This window comes from Pelophylax lessonae (assembly GCF_965119305.1).
Source record: "Pelophylax lessonae genome assembly, chromosome: 4".
NCBI lineage: Eukaryota > Metazoa > Chordata > Amphibia > Anura > Ranidae > Pelophylax > Pelophylax lessonae.
This window is the reverse complement of record NC_138771.1, coordinates 42,718,718-42,736,051: the sequence shown is the minus strand read 5'-3', so window position 1 is coordinate 42,736,051 and position 17,334 is coordinate 42,718,718. Positions and strand designations below refer to the sequence as shown.

General features: G+C 42.6%; 1 protein-coding gene across 1 annotated transcript in view; it reads left to right on the top strand.

Moving 5' to 3' along the window:
- The first annotated feature begins 16,518 nt into the window (after positions 1-16,518).
- The window catches only part of SV2B (synaptic vesicle glycoprotein 2B), a 277,072-nt gene continuing 276,256 nt past the window's right edge, over positions 16,519-17,334 (top strand). Inside the window, exon 1 of the mRNA XM_082254320.1 lies at positions 16,519-16,659. The gene's annotated coding sequence lies outside the window, so the exon portion shown is untranslated. The remainder of the gene's footprint in view (positions 16,660-17,334) is intronic.

The following is a 17,334-nucleotide window of genomic DNA, read 5'->3' as shown; positions in this document are numbered from 1 at the left end:
GAGCCCCCTTTACACCAGAGACCCTCACAGAGGCCCCCCTTTACATCAGAGACCCCCACAGAGGCCCCCCTTTAAATCAGAGACCCCCACACAGAGCCCCCTTACATCAGAGACCCCCACACAGAGCCCCCCTTACATCAGGGACCCCCACACAGAGCCCCCCTTACATCAGAGACCCCCCTTACATCAGAGAACCCCACACAGAGACCCCCTTAAATCAGGGATCCCCCACACAGAGCCCCCTTACATCAGAGACCCCCACAGAGGCCCCCCTTACATCAGAGACCCCCCACAGAGCCCCCCCCTTTAAATCAGAGACTCACAACACAGAGCCCCCCTTACATCAGAGACCCCACACACAAAGCCCCCCTTACATCAGAGACCCCCCACACAGAGCCCCCCTTACATCAGAGACCCCCCACACAGAGCCCCCCTTACATCAGAGACCCCCCACACAGAGCCCCCCTTACATCAGAGACCCCCCCACACAGAGCCCCCCTTACATCAGAGACCCCCCACACAGAGCCCCCCTTACATCAGAGACCCCCCACACAGAGCCCCCCTTACATCAGAGACCCCCCCACACAAAGTCCCCCTTACATCAGAGACCCCCCACACATCATAGAGCCCCCCCCACAGAACCCCCCACACAGAGCCCCTTTACATCAGAGAGCCCCCCTTACATCAGAGACCCCCACACAGAGCCCCCCTTACATCAGAGACCCCCCACACAGAGCCCCCCTTACATCAGAGACCCCCCCACACAAAGCTCCCCTTACATCAGAGACCCCCCAAACAAAGCCCCCCCTTACATCAGAGACCTCCCCACACAAAGTCCCCCTTACATCAGAGACCCCCCACACATCATAGAGCCCCCCCCACAGAACCCCCCACACAGAGCCCCTTTACATCAGAGAGCCCCCCTTACAGAGACCCCCTCACATAAGAGACCCCCTCACATCAGAGACCCCCACACAAAGCCCCCCTCACATCAGAGACCCCCCTTACATCAGAGACCCCCACACACAAAGCCCCCCTCACATCAAAGACCCCCCTTACATCAGAGACCCCCACACAGATACCCCCTTACATTTGTTGCAGGAGAGAGAGCTTACTTACCCAGTATGGAGGCTCACGCTGTCTGCAGATTTTTTTTTCTTTAAAGGAGGAGGAGCTGACGATCTCTCTCCTCTGGCGTCCCTGCAGAGAGGAGGAGGGATCAGTCTGCAGTGGCGTCTGTGTTGCTGAGCTGTGTGTGATACACAGCTCAGCGCTGAAGAAGTAGGAGACTAAGGCACAGCCGCACAGCGGGAGGTAAGCGGTGGCTGCGGCCTGTGTTAACCCTGTGCGAGCTGTGATGACCGCACGGTGCCCCTGTTGCCCATGGCGCCCTGTGCGGCCGCACAGCTCGCACACCCCAAAGGCCGGCCCTGACCCCACGCTCTTGTGTCATTGGACACAATATTAACACTCAGCATTGGTCTCAGTGGATGCATTAATAACCCCCAGCATTGGTCTCAGTGGATGCAATAATAACCCCCAGAATTGGTCTCAGTTGATGCAGTAATAACCCCCAGCATTGGTCTCAATGGATGCAGTAATAACCCCCAGAATTGGTCTCAGTGGATGCAGTAAAAACCCCCAGCATTGCTGTCAGTGGGCTCAATAATAAATAGCCCCAAGCACTGATATCAGTACTATTAACTATCACCCACATTAATGGTCTCTGGCAGTGACATTTACCACTCCACCCACCCTGCATAGGTGGTCACTGCGAAATTTAACCCCCCCTAAATTGCTGGTCAATGGCAGTAAAATAACCTCCCACATCTATTGGTGGTCATGGCAGTGAAATTTAACACTCCACCCACCCTGTATTGGTGGTCACTGACAGTAAAATTTAACCCCCCCCCCTGCATTGCTGGTCAGTGGCAGTGAAATTAACCTCCCACACGTATTGGTGGTCATGGCAGTGAAATTTACCACCCCCCAACATTGGTGGTCAGTAACAATGACATTTAACCCCCTCCTTGCGTTGGTGGTCACGGCAGTGGAAGTTAACTCCCCCCCCCCTCTTGCCCTCTAAATAATATACACTGATTGAGTTATTTTCATCAAAGAAATGTAGAAGAATACAATTTGGCTTCAATTTATGAATTAAACACCACCAAAAGAAAGCTCTATTTGTGTGCAAAAAATGATAAACATTTTATATGGATGCAGTGTTGCATGACCGCGCAATTGTCATTCAAGCAGCGCTGAAACCTGAAAATTGGCATGGGCAGGAAGGGGTTAAAGTGCCTGGTATTGAAGTGGTTAAAAAAACCTAACAGAAAAGGAGAACACAGGCGCCACTCTAAGTGCAGAGTCTTGAGATTTATTAAAAGAACCAAAAAAACGGTACTCACAAAGGGAGCATTATATAAAGCATCACAGTGTATGTAGATGATCGCTCCGGTATTTGGATCAGGATGGCTTGAGCGGTCGCGGTATGCAGGCTGTAAACGGTGGTGATCCGTACTTCCTGGTCACGGGGACACTGTTGCCGATCCGTCGTCACTTCCGGGAGGCGTAATGCGTGATGGCGCCGGCAACGCGTTCTCGGAGCATGCGCTCCTTCCTCAGGCCGATAATGCGCCATTTTGGATGTGGGATTAAGTTGAATGGAAGTCTGGACCGAGTGGGTCCTAAAGTCCGCCCTGTCTGCCAAAAGCGGCAACTTCGTATGGGGACTGCTTTAATATAATAGTATAATACAAAAATTAACTTAAACAAATTGATAACAATATAACTTTAGCAATATATAATTTTAGCAATGGTTGAAAAATGAAAAAAAAAAAATGAAAAAAAAAGGGGGAAAATTATGAAATCAAAATACATGTAAATAAAAATAAAAAATAAAAATACAAATAAAAATATGTGAATGATGAAACATAGAAACATAGAAACATAGAATGTGTCGGCAGATAAGAACCATTTGGCCCATCTAGTCTGCCCAATATATCTGAATCCTATGAATAGTCCCTGGCCCTATCTTATATGAAGGATAGCCTTATGCCTATCCCATGCATGCTTAAACTCCTTCACTGTATTTGAAGCTACCACTTCTGCAGGAAGGTTATTCCATGCATCCACTACTCTCTCAGTAAAGTAATACTTCCTCATATTACTTTTAAACCTTTGCCCCTCTAATTTAAAACTGTGTCCTCTTGTGGTAGTTTTTCTTCTTTTAAATATGCTCTCCTCCTTTACCGAGTTGATTCCCTTTATGTATTTAAAAGTTTCTATCATATCCCCTCTGTCTCTTCTTTCTTCCAAGCTATACATGTTAAGGTCCTTTAACCTTTCCTGGTAAGTTTTTTCCTGCAATCCATGTACTAGTTTAGTAGCTCTTCTCTGAACTCTCTCTAGAGTATCTATATCCTTCTGGAGATATGGCCTCCAGTACTGCGCACAATACTCCAAGTGAGGTCTCACCAGTGTTCTGTACAGCGGCATAAGCACTTCTCTCTTTCTACTGCTTATACCTCTCCCTATACATCCAAGCATTCTGCTGGCATTTCGTGCTGCTCTATTACATTGTCTTCCCACCTTTAAGTCTTCTGAAATAATTACTCCTAAATCCCTTTCCTCAGATACTGAGGTCAAAACTGTGTCAAATATTCTATATTCTGCCCTTGGGTTTTTACGTCCCAGGTGCATTATCTTGCACTTATCCACATTAAATTTCAGTTGCCAGAGTTCTGACCATTCTTCAAGTTTTCCTAAATCCTTTTCCATTTGGCGTTTCCCTCCAGGAACATCAACCCTGTTACATATCTTTGTGTCATCAGCAAAAAGACAAACCTTACCATCGAGGCCTTTTGCAATATCACTTATGAAGATATTAAACAAAATTGGTCCCAGTACAGATCCCTGAGGTACCCCACTGGTAACATGACCTTGTTCTGAATGTTCTCCATTGACTACAACCCTCTGTTGTCTGTCACTCAGCCGCTGCCTAATCCACTCAACAATATGGGAGTCCATGCTCAATGACTGCAGTTTATTGATAAGTCTTCTATGTGGGACAGTGTCAAAAGCCTTACTAAAATCTAGATATGCAATGTCTACTGCACCTCCACCGTCTATTATTTTAGTCACCCAGTCAAAAAAATCTATAAGATTTGTTTGACATGATCTCCCTGAAGTAAACCCATGTTGTTTTTCATCTTGCAATCCATGGGATTTAAGATGTTTCACAATCCTATCCTTTAATAGGGTTTCCATTAATTTGCCTACTATTGATGTCAGACTCACTGGTCTATAGTTGCTTGATTCCTCCCTACTACCTTTCTTGTGAATGGGCACGACATTTGCCAATTTCCAATCTTCCGGGACGACTCCTGTTACTAATGATTGGTTAAATAAATCTGTTAATGGTTTTGCCAGCTCACCACTAAGCTCTTTTAATAATTTTGGGTGTATCTCATCAGGACCCTGTGACTTATTTGTCTTCACTTTAGACAGCAATCTTAGAACGTCTTCCTCTGTAAAGACACATGCATCAAACGATTCATTAGTCATCCTTTCAAGTGGAGGTCCTTCTCCTTCTTTTTCTTCTGTAAAAACTGAACAGAAGTATTCATTAAGGCAGTCGGCTAGCCCTTTATTCTCTTCTACATACCTTCCGTCCTTTGTTTTTAATTTAGTTATTCCTTGTTTTAATTTCCTTTTTTCATTTATATATCTGAAGAATGTCTTATCCCCCTTTTTCATAGACTGAGCTAGTTTTTCTTCTGCCTGCGCTTTAGAAGTTCTTATAACTTGCTTGGCCTCTTTCTGCCTAATCTTGTAGATTTCCTTGTCTTCATTGCTCTGGGTTTTTTTATAATTACAAAATGCTAGCTTTTTATTTTTAATGATTTGGGCCACTTCTGCTGAGTACCACAGTGGTCTCTTCCTTTTTTTGCTTTTACTGACAAGTCTAATGCAATTTTCTGTTGCCTTCAATAATGCACCTTTTAAGTAGTCCCATTTCTCCTGGACTCCATGTAATCCGTACCAGTCTGATAAGGACTCATTTATGACTAATTTCGTTTTTGAAAAGTCTGTTTTTCTAAAATCTAAAACTTTTGTTTTTGTGTGGTGTGACTCTTTCACAGTTCTTATATTAAACCACACTGACTGGTGATCACTGGATCCCAAGGTTTCGCCTACAATGACATCATATACCGAATCCCCATTTGTGAATACCAGATCCAAAATGGCCTCCCTCCGGGTTGGCTCCTCAACCACTTGTTGCAGAGACAACCCCAGTAGGGAATTTAGAATATCTGTACTCCTGGTAGAACTTGCTATTTTGGTTTTCCAGTTTATATCTGGAAGATTGAAATCTCCCATAATGATAACTTCTCCTTTCATTGTCATTTTAGCTATTTCTTCAACTAGTAGATCATCTAGTTCTTTGACTTGACCAGGTGGTCTATATATCACACCTACACGAGTTACTGCATGATTAGCAAACTGCAACGTAACCCAAACTGACTCTATGTTGGCCTCACCAACTTGTATTAGGTTAGATTTAATGCTATCTTTCACATACAGGGCCACTCCTCCTCCTTTCTTGCCTTCTCTGTCTCTTTTGTATAAAGAGTACCCTGGTATGGTTATGTCCCAGTCATTTCTTTCATTAAACCATGTCTCCGTAACAGCCACTAAATCTACATTCTCAGATGCCATAATTGACCCAAGTTCATTGATTTTTTTACCTAAACTGCGAGCATTTGTAGACAGGACTCTGAGCTTATCATTTCTTAACCTCTGTGCTTCTGACCTGTTCTGGCATTGTTTCGGGGGGCAATTGGACTCTTGTAATTCCACTCTTTTGCCCCCCCTTCCTAGTTTAAATACTCTTTCGCAAATTCTTGGAGTTGTTCACTAAGTACATTTGTTCCTTTGAGAGAAAGATGCAAACCATCTTTTTTGTACAGTTCCTTTCTATTCCAAGTAGAGCTATCATGAGAAACAAAGCCAAATCCTTGCTCTTGACACCATTTACTAAGCCAAATGTTGAACTCCTTTATGCGCCTCTGCCTATCATTCTGAACATTATGCACAGGCAGAACTTCAGAAAATGAAATGGTGGATGCAAAATCCTGTACGTCATTTCCAAGTGTGATAAAAGATTTTTTCACCTCTGACACTTCATTGCAAGCCAGGTCATTTGTCCCTAGATGGACAAGAACATCCACGTCCCCTTCCTGCTTTGCTTGCTTAACAATATTAATAATACGTCTTCTATCTCGTCTAGCAGTAGCACCAGGGAGACATCTCACAAAACCATTTTCTTTAAGCTCCACACTTCTTATGATTGAATCACCCAGCAACAGCTGCTTCCTTTGAGACTTCACTTTACCTTTTTTGTCCTTGGCTGCAGTCTTGCATACATTAGACATAGGAGTCAATGGTTTCTCACCCTCTGTGCTTGAGTCCATATCCATGTTGTCCTTACATTCTGAGAGTGCTGCAAATGAATTTTGGAGAACCACCGACTGTGGGACATGTCTTCTATCCACCACTCTAAGTCTTCCTGAACCTACAGTAACCCATCTGCCATTTCTGGGGGTCCTCTGTGGCAGTGGCATTGCAGCAGTCCCAGCTGGAGTTTGTTTAACAGATAATTTAAATATCTCTGATTTCAAAAATGCAATTTCCTGCTGCAGTAAGGAGAATTGTCTACAGATCTGACAGCATCCGAATCTCCAAAGAGTGGAACATGAAATAAATGCAAAACAATTCCTGCACTGAACCAAGTCTGCCATTTTAAAGAGGAGAGAAAAAAAAAAAAATAAGAAAATTTGTAAATTTAAGTCAAACAAATCTTACCTTTTTTTTTTCTTTTTTCCACCTTCCAGCCTACCTCCTGACTATCTCCTGCAATATCTCATTCACTGTACCTAAAATGTACTTGCAATGGAGTACTTGCAGCTACTGAATGAAAATAAGGAATATGTGAAAAATATAAATTACACCAATTATTATGATGTAATATGTGATTAATATATAAAGGAGTATGTTAAATAGGTATGGAATAAATATGAATATAAATACATATATACATATAATCATGTTATATGCACTATTTGGTGAATAGTGCATTTTAATATATTTTTAATATATTTTTAATATATTCCTAATATATATATTTTTTAAAAACTTTCAAATAGATATATTCCATCCAATGATTCTCTACACAACATAATGTGGCTGTTTATTCTTTTATATATAAAAATCAAAAAAATCCTGCGCTAAACCAGCAAACAAAGTTGAAAATGTGCAAAATTATGATGGTGAAAGCAGCTGTACACTTGATCAATAGCAAATCAACAAATATATAAAACCAAAATAGTGCAGCGCTAATAAATATGGTATGCCCATACAGTGTGATAGAATTAAATAAAGTGAAATATACAAAAAAATTATGAAAAATTGGTGTAATCAAATCAGTGAAAATATGATTTAAACAAATAACCACAAATCAAAAAGTCCATTAGTGATCCAATAACAAAGCACAAGTCCCAGAAAGGTGATGTCAGAGCGGGAGGCTTGAATCCCAAGGTAAGGCGCCCCGCACGACGTCACGTTTGACGAAACCGGTCGGGCGGTACCGGATGCACAGCTGTCACGCCCCCTAGATGCCGGCTTTTCGATCTACACACGCGGGACGCGTGGTCTGCCTTTTTGTCTTTTTGATGTGCCTGTTCCAAGTCGGCTCACTGTAAGTGCAATTTGTTAATAAACGTCTTATGTGTTGGTAACGGGATTACGCTATGTGCCTCTCATTTCCCTTCATACACATGTGATATCATCTCTGGAGTCCATAAGCCTTACATGGTGCAGCAGAGCATTCTTGATTTCCTGATTCCTGTAAGATGTGTTACACTGGGTCCTACATCTAAGCGTGTGTGGCCGTTCCATTAAGTTGGAGGCCTCAGCTTCTGGTAAGCTGCCACTTTGATTGTATTATCACGGGTGTATTCCTACCTTACCTTGGGATTCAAGCCTCCCGCTCTGACATCACCTTTCTGGGACTTGTGCTTTGTTATTGGATCACTTATGGACTTTTTGATTTGTGGTTATTTGTTTAAATCATATTTTCACTGATTTGATTACACCAATTTTTCATTATTTTTTGTATATTTCACTTTATTTAATTCTATCACACTGTATGGGCATACCATATTTATTAGCGCTGCAGTATTTTGGTTTTATATTCTTTTATATATACATATGGATCTACATTTTTCATATATATATATATATATATATATATATATATATATATATGTGGATCTACATGATTATATGTATATATGTATTTATATTCATATTTATTCCATACCTATTTAACATACTCCTTTATATATTAATCACATATTACATCATAATAATTGGTGTTATTTATATTTTTGATATATTCTTTATTTTCATTATTCACATATTTTTATTTGTATTTTTATTTTTTATTTATATTTACATGTATTTTGATTTCATAATTTTCCCCCTTTTTTTTTTTTTCATTTTTTTTTTCATTTTTCAACCATTGCTAAAATTATATATTGCTAAAGTTATATTGTTATCAATTTGTTTAAGTTAATTTTTGTATAATACTATTATATTAAAGCAGTCCCCATACGAAGTTGCCGCTTTTGGCAGACAGGGCGGACTTTAGGACCCAGTCGGTCCAGACTTCCATTCTACTTAATCCCACATCCAAAATGGCGCATTATCGGCCTGAGGAAGGAGCGCATGCTCCGAGAATGCGTCGCTGGCGCCATCACGCATTACGCCTCCCGGAAGTGACGACGGATCGGCAACAGTGTCCCCGCGACCAGGAAGTACGGATCACCACCGTTTACAGCCTGCATACCGCGACCGCTCAAGCCATCCTGATCCAAATACCGGAGCGATCATCTACATACACTGTGATGCTTTATATAATGCTCCCTTTGTGAATACCATTTTTTTGGTTCTTTTAATAAATCTCAAGACTCTGCACTTAGAGTGGCACCTGTGTTCTCCTTTTCAGTTGGCTCCAAGCATCTTCTACTTGCCACAAGAGCTGCCTACGGAGTGTGTTTCTGGGATTTTATATATTTACTAGACATTAAGCCCGTTAAATAAACGGGCGCTAGAACATATGGCTGACTGAGCGGCTCTCGCTTATCTCTTTTTTTTTCTAACAACACGAGAGCCGCATGACATAGCCAGCTCTGCACAAGGCATCCCTGTTGCCCTAGCAACAGAGACACGCGCAGAGCTGACCGAGCGGCTCTCGCGTGCGAGCGCGTACAGGAGAATGCGGGGCTGCGCGCATGGTACAGGGGAATGCGGGGCTGCGTGCATGGTACAGGGGAATGCGGGGCTATGCGCATGGCACAGGGGAATGCGGGGCTGCGCGCATGGTACAGGGGAATGCTGCGGGCTGCGCGCATGGTACAGGGGAATGCTGCGGGAATGGTACAGGAGAATGCTGCGGGGCTGCGGGCATGGTACAGGAGAATGCTGCGGGGCTGCGGGCATGGTGCAGGAGAATGCTGTGGGGCTGCGGGCATGGTGCAGGAGAATGCTGCGGGCTTGGTGCAGGAGAATGCTGCGGGGCTACGCGCATGGTGCAGGGGAATGCGGGGCTGCGCGCATGGTGCAGGGGAATGCGGGGCTGCAGGGCATGGTGCAGGGGAATGCGGGGCTGCGGGCATGGTGCAGGGGAATGCGGGGCTGCGGGCATGGTGCAGGGAAATGCGGGGCTGCGGGCATGGTGCAGGGGAATGCGGGGCTGCGGGCATGGTACAGGGGAATGCGGGGCTGTGGGCATACTACAGGAGATGCAGTGCTGCGGGCATGGTACAGGAGTACCATGCCTGCAGCACTGCATCTCTTGTAGTATGCCTGCAGCCCCGCATAATGGCAGGCAGTGCGGCAGTGGAGGAGTCTCAATGACCTGTTCCTGATATGTGCTGGGGAGGATGGGGGAGCTCCTCGGTGTCGGAGGCCGGGTCCCGGGTGTTGGGGGTCACCCCCGATAATGGTGCGGTGTGAGGGCCGTTGTACTGCCGATAGTTTCAGTAGCCACCGTTCTGAATTTGTATGTGCTGGGGAGGTGGGAGGTGGAGTTCCGATCACTTGCCTTAGATTTAAAAATGGCGCCACTCGGCGCCAACACGTCATTGCGTATGCGCTGCCGCTCTGGAAAGCTTGAATACGTTCGGCTATTTCCGGAAATAGCCGAACGTGTACGGCTTTTACCGAGCAGCGGCACATGCACAGTGATATGTTGGAGGCGCCGGGTGGCGCCATTTTTAAATCTAAGGCAAGTGATTGGAACTCCACCTCCCGCTTCCCCAGCACATACGAATTCAGAACGGTGGCTACTGAAACTATCGGCAGTACAACGGCCCTCACACCGCACCATTATCGGGGGTGACCCCCCCAATACCCGGCCTCCGACACCGAGGAGCTCCCCCAGCCTACACAGGTCAGTGCCCGCCCCCAACCCGCCCCCAGTCCCAACGGCTGTCCTGTGGCACATGCGCAGTAGCGCATTTGCACGGACACAGGGAATCTGGACGCAGGGACACTGGGGTTTTATTAATATAGATGGACCTTATATATGGACTTCCAGATTATGAACTATCTTTGTTGAGGATTTGTTGTTTGATTTTTCCTCCATTTTTGGTTTGACCCCCTGCCCAATTAGTGTAGCCTGTGAGGTCTCGAGTATTGCTCTTTCCCCGTCGTGCGCCAGTTTTTGTTTTTAACCTAATAAAACCTAACATACAGCCAGAAGTGTGTACAAAAAGTGAGGATTCAGTAATCACTTCCCCAGTGATCCCTGCAGGAAAAAGAAGGAAATGAAACAACCATCCTTTCCCTATCTGTATATTTTCATCTGCAATCATGAATTTGGCTTGTCTGCTGTCAAGCCTCTGTTATCACTGACTGTATAACTTCTACCATCCTACAGCCCCCATGAAAGCTCATTACAGTATGCGCTTTAAGCCACACCACCCTTATGCTTGAATAATTGAGATCAATCATAACTAAGGGCATAAAACATTAATGACATGCATTTGACACTGCACTTTTTTACATTCTAAATATCATTCAGCTGCTTTAAATCAATGAGCTTTGAATAATACATTAAGAAAAAGCCTAAATGGAGCTTAGTGTTTACACTGGAGGGGGTGAACGATGGAGGCAAATTTACTAAATCTCCATTTATTTATTTTTATGGCTGTTTAAGTTTTAAGCATTTTACACTTGATGTTGGCTTGTCGCTTTCTTAAATAACAATGCGCTTCATGAAAAAAAATTAGCACTTACCCACTATGCTACAATATTGTTTTTATTATTTTATTTATATTATTTTATTTATATTATTTTATTTTTGGTAACAGAATAAAAACATGAAAGGTTATTTTTTTCATTGGATTACAGAAAAATCATGCACTTTGTAATACTGAAAACAAATATAAAACCAAATGACACGTAATGCTCGGATAGACTCCATTTACAGCGGCTACCACAAAATTGTACAAGAAATACAATAATCAATGAATATTACAATGAGGCAGCACTATGTATAGTAATATATAAACACATATATATATATATATATATATATATATATATATACACACACATACACACACACATACACAGTATATATATATATATATATATATATATATATATATATATATATATACAGTATATACAGTACGTATGTGTATATATATTTATTTAAATATATACAGTAAAATACACTCTGGATGGTACATTCCAATGAATAAATCAATACACAATTAAAGTGTTACTAAACCAACAACAGTAAAATCAGTCTGTATATGCAGTAAAGCATGCTTGTTATACTCACTGTGGAACCTAAGGGGTTGATCCTCTGAATTCTGTAAAAAGGCTGTTTGATCCTGTCTTCTCTTATCCTCCACTTCTTCCACTGTCCCTAATCCATCTGCTGATAGTACAGAGCCTTTGGAGTCACTCTCCACATGCTCAGTTTGGTGTGTATTGATTTTTTTTTCTTTAGATGGTGCATGTGATCAGCACAGGGCCAATCAGCACTGTCCAGACAGAGGGTCAGGGGTCATGCAGTCTCATTGGATAATCAGGGGAGAATGAAAACTCCTCCTACAAGCTTTAACCAGACACTGATAGAAGTCACAAGACAAGACTGCTATATACTGCTGATAAAAAAAAGGTATTTAGCAGTTTATACTTACTAAAATAATTGCATCTCCATGTTCTGTGTACTGGGGGAAAAGAGATAGAGTGAATGCAGGCTCCTGGGTTTAGTAACATTTAAAAAAACGAATAAATCAAATAAAGCAATCAATCCATCAATCAATGCAAAATGTTATAAAGTTCATCCTCGTTTTCCAAATTTATGAACGTCCCTTAACCACCGTCCCATGCAGATTTACTGCGGCAGGGCGGCTCAGCTGTGCATAATCACGTACATGTACATTAAAGCGGAGTTTCAGCCATTTCACTCACCTGTCCAACGGTCCAGCGATGCGGCCGCCCAAAGCCTCGATCCTCTCCCTCGGCGCCGGCATCACTGTTGTGGGCACCCAGCTGTGACAGTTTGCGGCTTCACAGCCGGGTACCCACTGCGCATGCGCGAGTCGCGCTGCGCGTCTTGTTTGGCCGGCAATCTTCTGGGACCTCTGACGTGTCCCAGAAGATTGCAGGGAGGGAGGGGGAGAGGAGAACTTCCGTTCAGGGCGCCGCGGCGCTCCGAGCGGAAGTGGGAGCGGGTACCTGTCAAAACTAGGTACCCGCTCCCCCCCCAAAAAAATGACATGCCATATGTGGCATGTCAGGGGGTTAGAATACCTAAAGCGGAAGTTCCATTTTTGGGTGGAACTCCGCTTTAAGTCTCAGCTAAGCTGAAACACCGATCTCTGTGTGCCTGTCACAGGGCCCTCCCCCCACAGTTAGCAAGCACATTTAGGCCTACATTTAACCCCTTGATCACCCCCAGTATTAACCCCTTCTCTGCCAGTGTAATTTATACAGTGACAGTGCATATTATTTAGCACTGATTACTGTAGTAATGTCACTGGTCCCCGGAAAGTGTCAAAAATGTCAGTTAGGGGTCTGATCTGTCCGCCGCAACAATAAAAATGACATAAATCTTTCCCTTAGCTAGTAGACGCGATAACTTTTGTTTAGATACAGCGTCGCACCACCGCGCCATTGTCCGTTAAAATAACGCAGTGCTGAATCGCAAGAAAATGGCCTGGTCATTAAGGGGGCAAATCCTTCCGGTCCAGAAGTGGTTAAAAAGGATAGCATTAGTGCTCACACCCCCTAGGCTGGAATGACTCACCAGAAATAAAAGGACCTTTTTAGCAAAAAAAATAAAGATCTAAGAGCGCTTTAAATGTACAGTCTGCTGTCAGTACTCAACAATCTTCCTCCACTTCACACTACCAATAGGGCTGAAAATATGCAGAATTGAACAACAAGAGAGGGTTCATCACATAAAACCATAAACATTTATTTAAATAGGAAAAGATAAATGGTGCGCTGACAATTAAAAGTGCCATGAATAAACCAGCACAAGTGATAAGGCTAATTCCCTGTACACACCATGAGAAAATCGGACAAACAATTCCCCGATTTTCCTCAAAGTTTCCCAGCAAGTCGAAACCAAGGATAGAAGTATTGTGCGAAAATTTTTGAACGACAAAGGCTTTTTTGTTTCTGATCATGCGCAGTCTTTTGTGTCTGATATTTCTCGTACAAAAATTGTACGAAAACAGTACACAATAAACAAAAATGGTTAGTTCTGTTCCCACATGTGAAACATTTTAGAGTTTGTCCCTTCAGAAATTTTCGTTTGGAAGTTCGGAATCGGCTGTCGAAAGTTGTGCATCAGAAACTCGTATGATCGTTGCTCGGACGAAAATGTTCGCCCAATTTTCCTATAGTGTGTACGGGGCATTACTCCTCTTGAGGGAGCGCTGCCACTCCGATCACTTAGGAGCCAGCATGCGTTCCACTGTAGGCCGGAAGCCGGAGTTTTGGCACCGGACGTGGCAAACCATGCCCCAACACGTTTCGTCCTTGATGACATCTTCAGTTTTGTATTGATGTAGTTATTGGAATGTAATACCAAAACTGTATTTTACAAGACATAGCCTGATTTTAGTATTTATTGAAAACAAATATAGTATACATTAATTGAGGGACACAGTAGGCTATGCCCTAGTCAGAACTACTGGTGGAAATCATCCATAGTGACATAAGTCAATTGGCCATCTTCTTTAACCACTTCAGCTCCGGAAGGTTTTACCCTCTTAATGACCAGGCCATTTTTTGCGATTTGGCACTGCGTTATTTTAACAAAAAATTGCGCAGTCGTGCTACGCTGTACCCAAATACAATTGGCGTCCTTTTCCCCCCACAAATAGAGCTTTCTTTTGGTGGTATTTGATCACCTGTGCGGTTTTTATATTTTGCGCTATAAACAAAAAAAGAGCGACAATTTTGAAAAAGAAACACCATATTTTTTACTTTCTGCTATAAAACATTTCCAATAAAAATTTTTTAAATCTTACATTTTTTTTAATCAGTTTAGGCCAATTTGTATTCTGCAACATATTTTTGATAAAAAAAAATCCCAAAAAGCGTATTTTAATAGGTTTGCGCAAAAGTTTACAAACTACAGGATAGATTTTTAGACTTTTTATTTCTTTTTTTTGTTTTTATTAGTAATGGCGGAGATCAGCGATTTTTAGCGGGACTGTGACATTGCGGCGGACAGATCGGACCCCTAACTGACATTTTTGACACTTTTGGGGGGACCAGTGACATTAATACAGTAATCAGTGCTAAATATTATGCACTGTTACTGTATAAATGAATTTCCAAAAGCCACGCTTGGTCACACCCTAATAAATGTAATCAGCCAAATGGGCTATCAACACATAAATCAATATTGATGAACTATTTTAGGCCGCCAGCACAAAGGATATGATTGGAATCCACAAGAAATGTATAAAGAAAGGTGCAGCGCCACTAATATGTGATACTATAAATATGCTCAAACTATACATCCACATTGAAGCACATATGAATAAGGGCAAAATAATGTAGCACCACAAAAATTTTTCTCAGTCAGTACATATATAAAAAAAACTATCACTGTGGGGTTCTGTGACAGGCACAGAGATCGCGGTTTCAGCTTAGCTGAAACTTCTGATCTCTCCCTGCCTGTATGCAGAGATGTATAGTAACTAAGTAGAACTACTTCACTACTGTACTTAAGTACCGAAAGGCGGTATCTGTACTTTCCTGGAGTAGAATTTTTTTCTCCTACTTCCACTTTTACTTCACTACATTTTTTCAATGATTTCAATACTTCTACTCCGATATTTTTTTTTGTGCTGCATAGTTACTCGTTACTATTATAAAAATTACCACTGCCAGAACAGTAGATGGCAGGTTTCATGAAGCTCAAAACGTGTGTATTATCAGCGCATACGAAAATAAATGCTACTGTATGTATAAATAAAAGCTGCATTTGAAATAATAAAAAACAATATGATGTTCAAACTTTTGACTTCTTTCTTTAATAACTACATAACACAGTACTTGTACTTTTACTTTCAGTACTTAGGTAGCATTTTTTTTTTTCAAAACTACTGGTACTTTTACTTTCAGTACTTGAGTAGCAAAATTTTTAAAAAAACTACTTGCAATACTTAAGTACAAAAAATGTTGAATACTTTAGTACTTCTACTCAAGTCACTTTTTGATCGAGCACTTGTACTTTTACTCAAGTATGGGTATGACAGAAGACTCGTCTGCTTTGTTTACAAAAGCAGGCAGGTCTTCTGTCAGTTTTTCTGACAATCGCGGGAGGCCGTCGGCAATCGCTGCCGCTCCTCCCGTGGCTCCCGCCTCTCGCTTTGTCTAAACACAGCGGGAGCGCGGCACCGGCGGCACGTGTGCGCTGCCGAGACCTCGTGCACGGAATCATTTAGCACTACGTGGTTTTGCGCAGCCGAGCCGACCCCTGCCGCAGTAATACTACGGTGGGCGGTCGGCAAGAGGATGAATACACAACATCAAAAGCTCACTAAACCACCTGTGGGTGAGAGATAGTATTACACATGTATGGGAAAAATATCCACAACTGATACCGGAATCAGAAACAGAACCTGACAATCAAGTTTTGCTCAGGCAGATGCGTATGAAGAGATGAGCAATGTTTATTTTTAAAAAAAATTCTGCTCATTGCCTGCAAGTCAAATGAAAAAAAAAATCTTTTGTTATTTTGCTTCACTAAGAACCCATCTTATTATATACGTTGTTTTGTCTTTTGGCTGTTTTCCACAGCTCATTTCCTATCCCCTTACTGCTTCCTTTCATCTGCCGAGCTGCCTTTCTCTCAATGTGGAGGCGGTGATGCTATAGGCTGACATATGGCCCTGTTCTCCTTCTACTGGGCTTCCCTCTGGTGCATCATTAGCATGCTCTACTAGGCAGGTCTGCATCACTGAAAGAGAGGAGATCCCGATTCAAAGCACAATGCTGCCTGAGATGATGAACACGGCTCAACTCTGCACAACTTAGGGTCACTCACAGGTAAGGGCCACTTATTACATATCTGGCTTCACTGTTATTATCATCCTTCCCAGCCAGGGATGGTATAGTTTCCTTACCACCTTATCTTGTTAATGTGTGAAGACTGTAACGATTTCTCATTCTCCATTTCTGCTACTATGTAATGAGAGCCAAATCAGATAAAATGCAACACTGGTGAAGGTGATGTCAAGGGCATTGTCATCGTAACACCTTGCTAACAATCCTTGCCAAATGACACACTGATAATTTGCTGTGTCGCAAAAGGTTTAAAGGTGACCTTGTCTACAGCGAAACTGTTCTTTATTTTTCTGATGTTTTCTTTTCTTTTTTTATATATCTTTATGTCCGCAGTCTATCCAGACATATTATTATTTAATTGCGTTACAATTATTACGATCAATATATGTATTGATGTATCTGCTAAATAAAAAAAAAAAATAAAAAAATAATTCTATGTATTTTGATGTTGTCAAATTGCGGGGGTATACAGAACGCCCCTTTCACAGGATCGGACTGAATAGGTCCACCTGTCCGTTTTTCATGCGGACCCAATTGGGCCATCCATTGTCCTCTATGGGGAGGCGGATGTCAGTGGACATGTGTCCGCTGACACCCGCCTGGCATCTGATCCGACAAGATCAGCAGAAAACAGATATATGGCGATACATTCGCCAT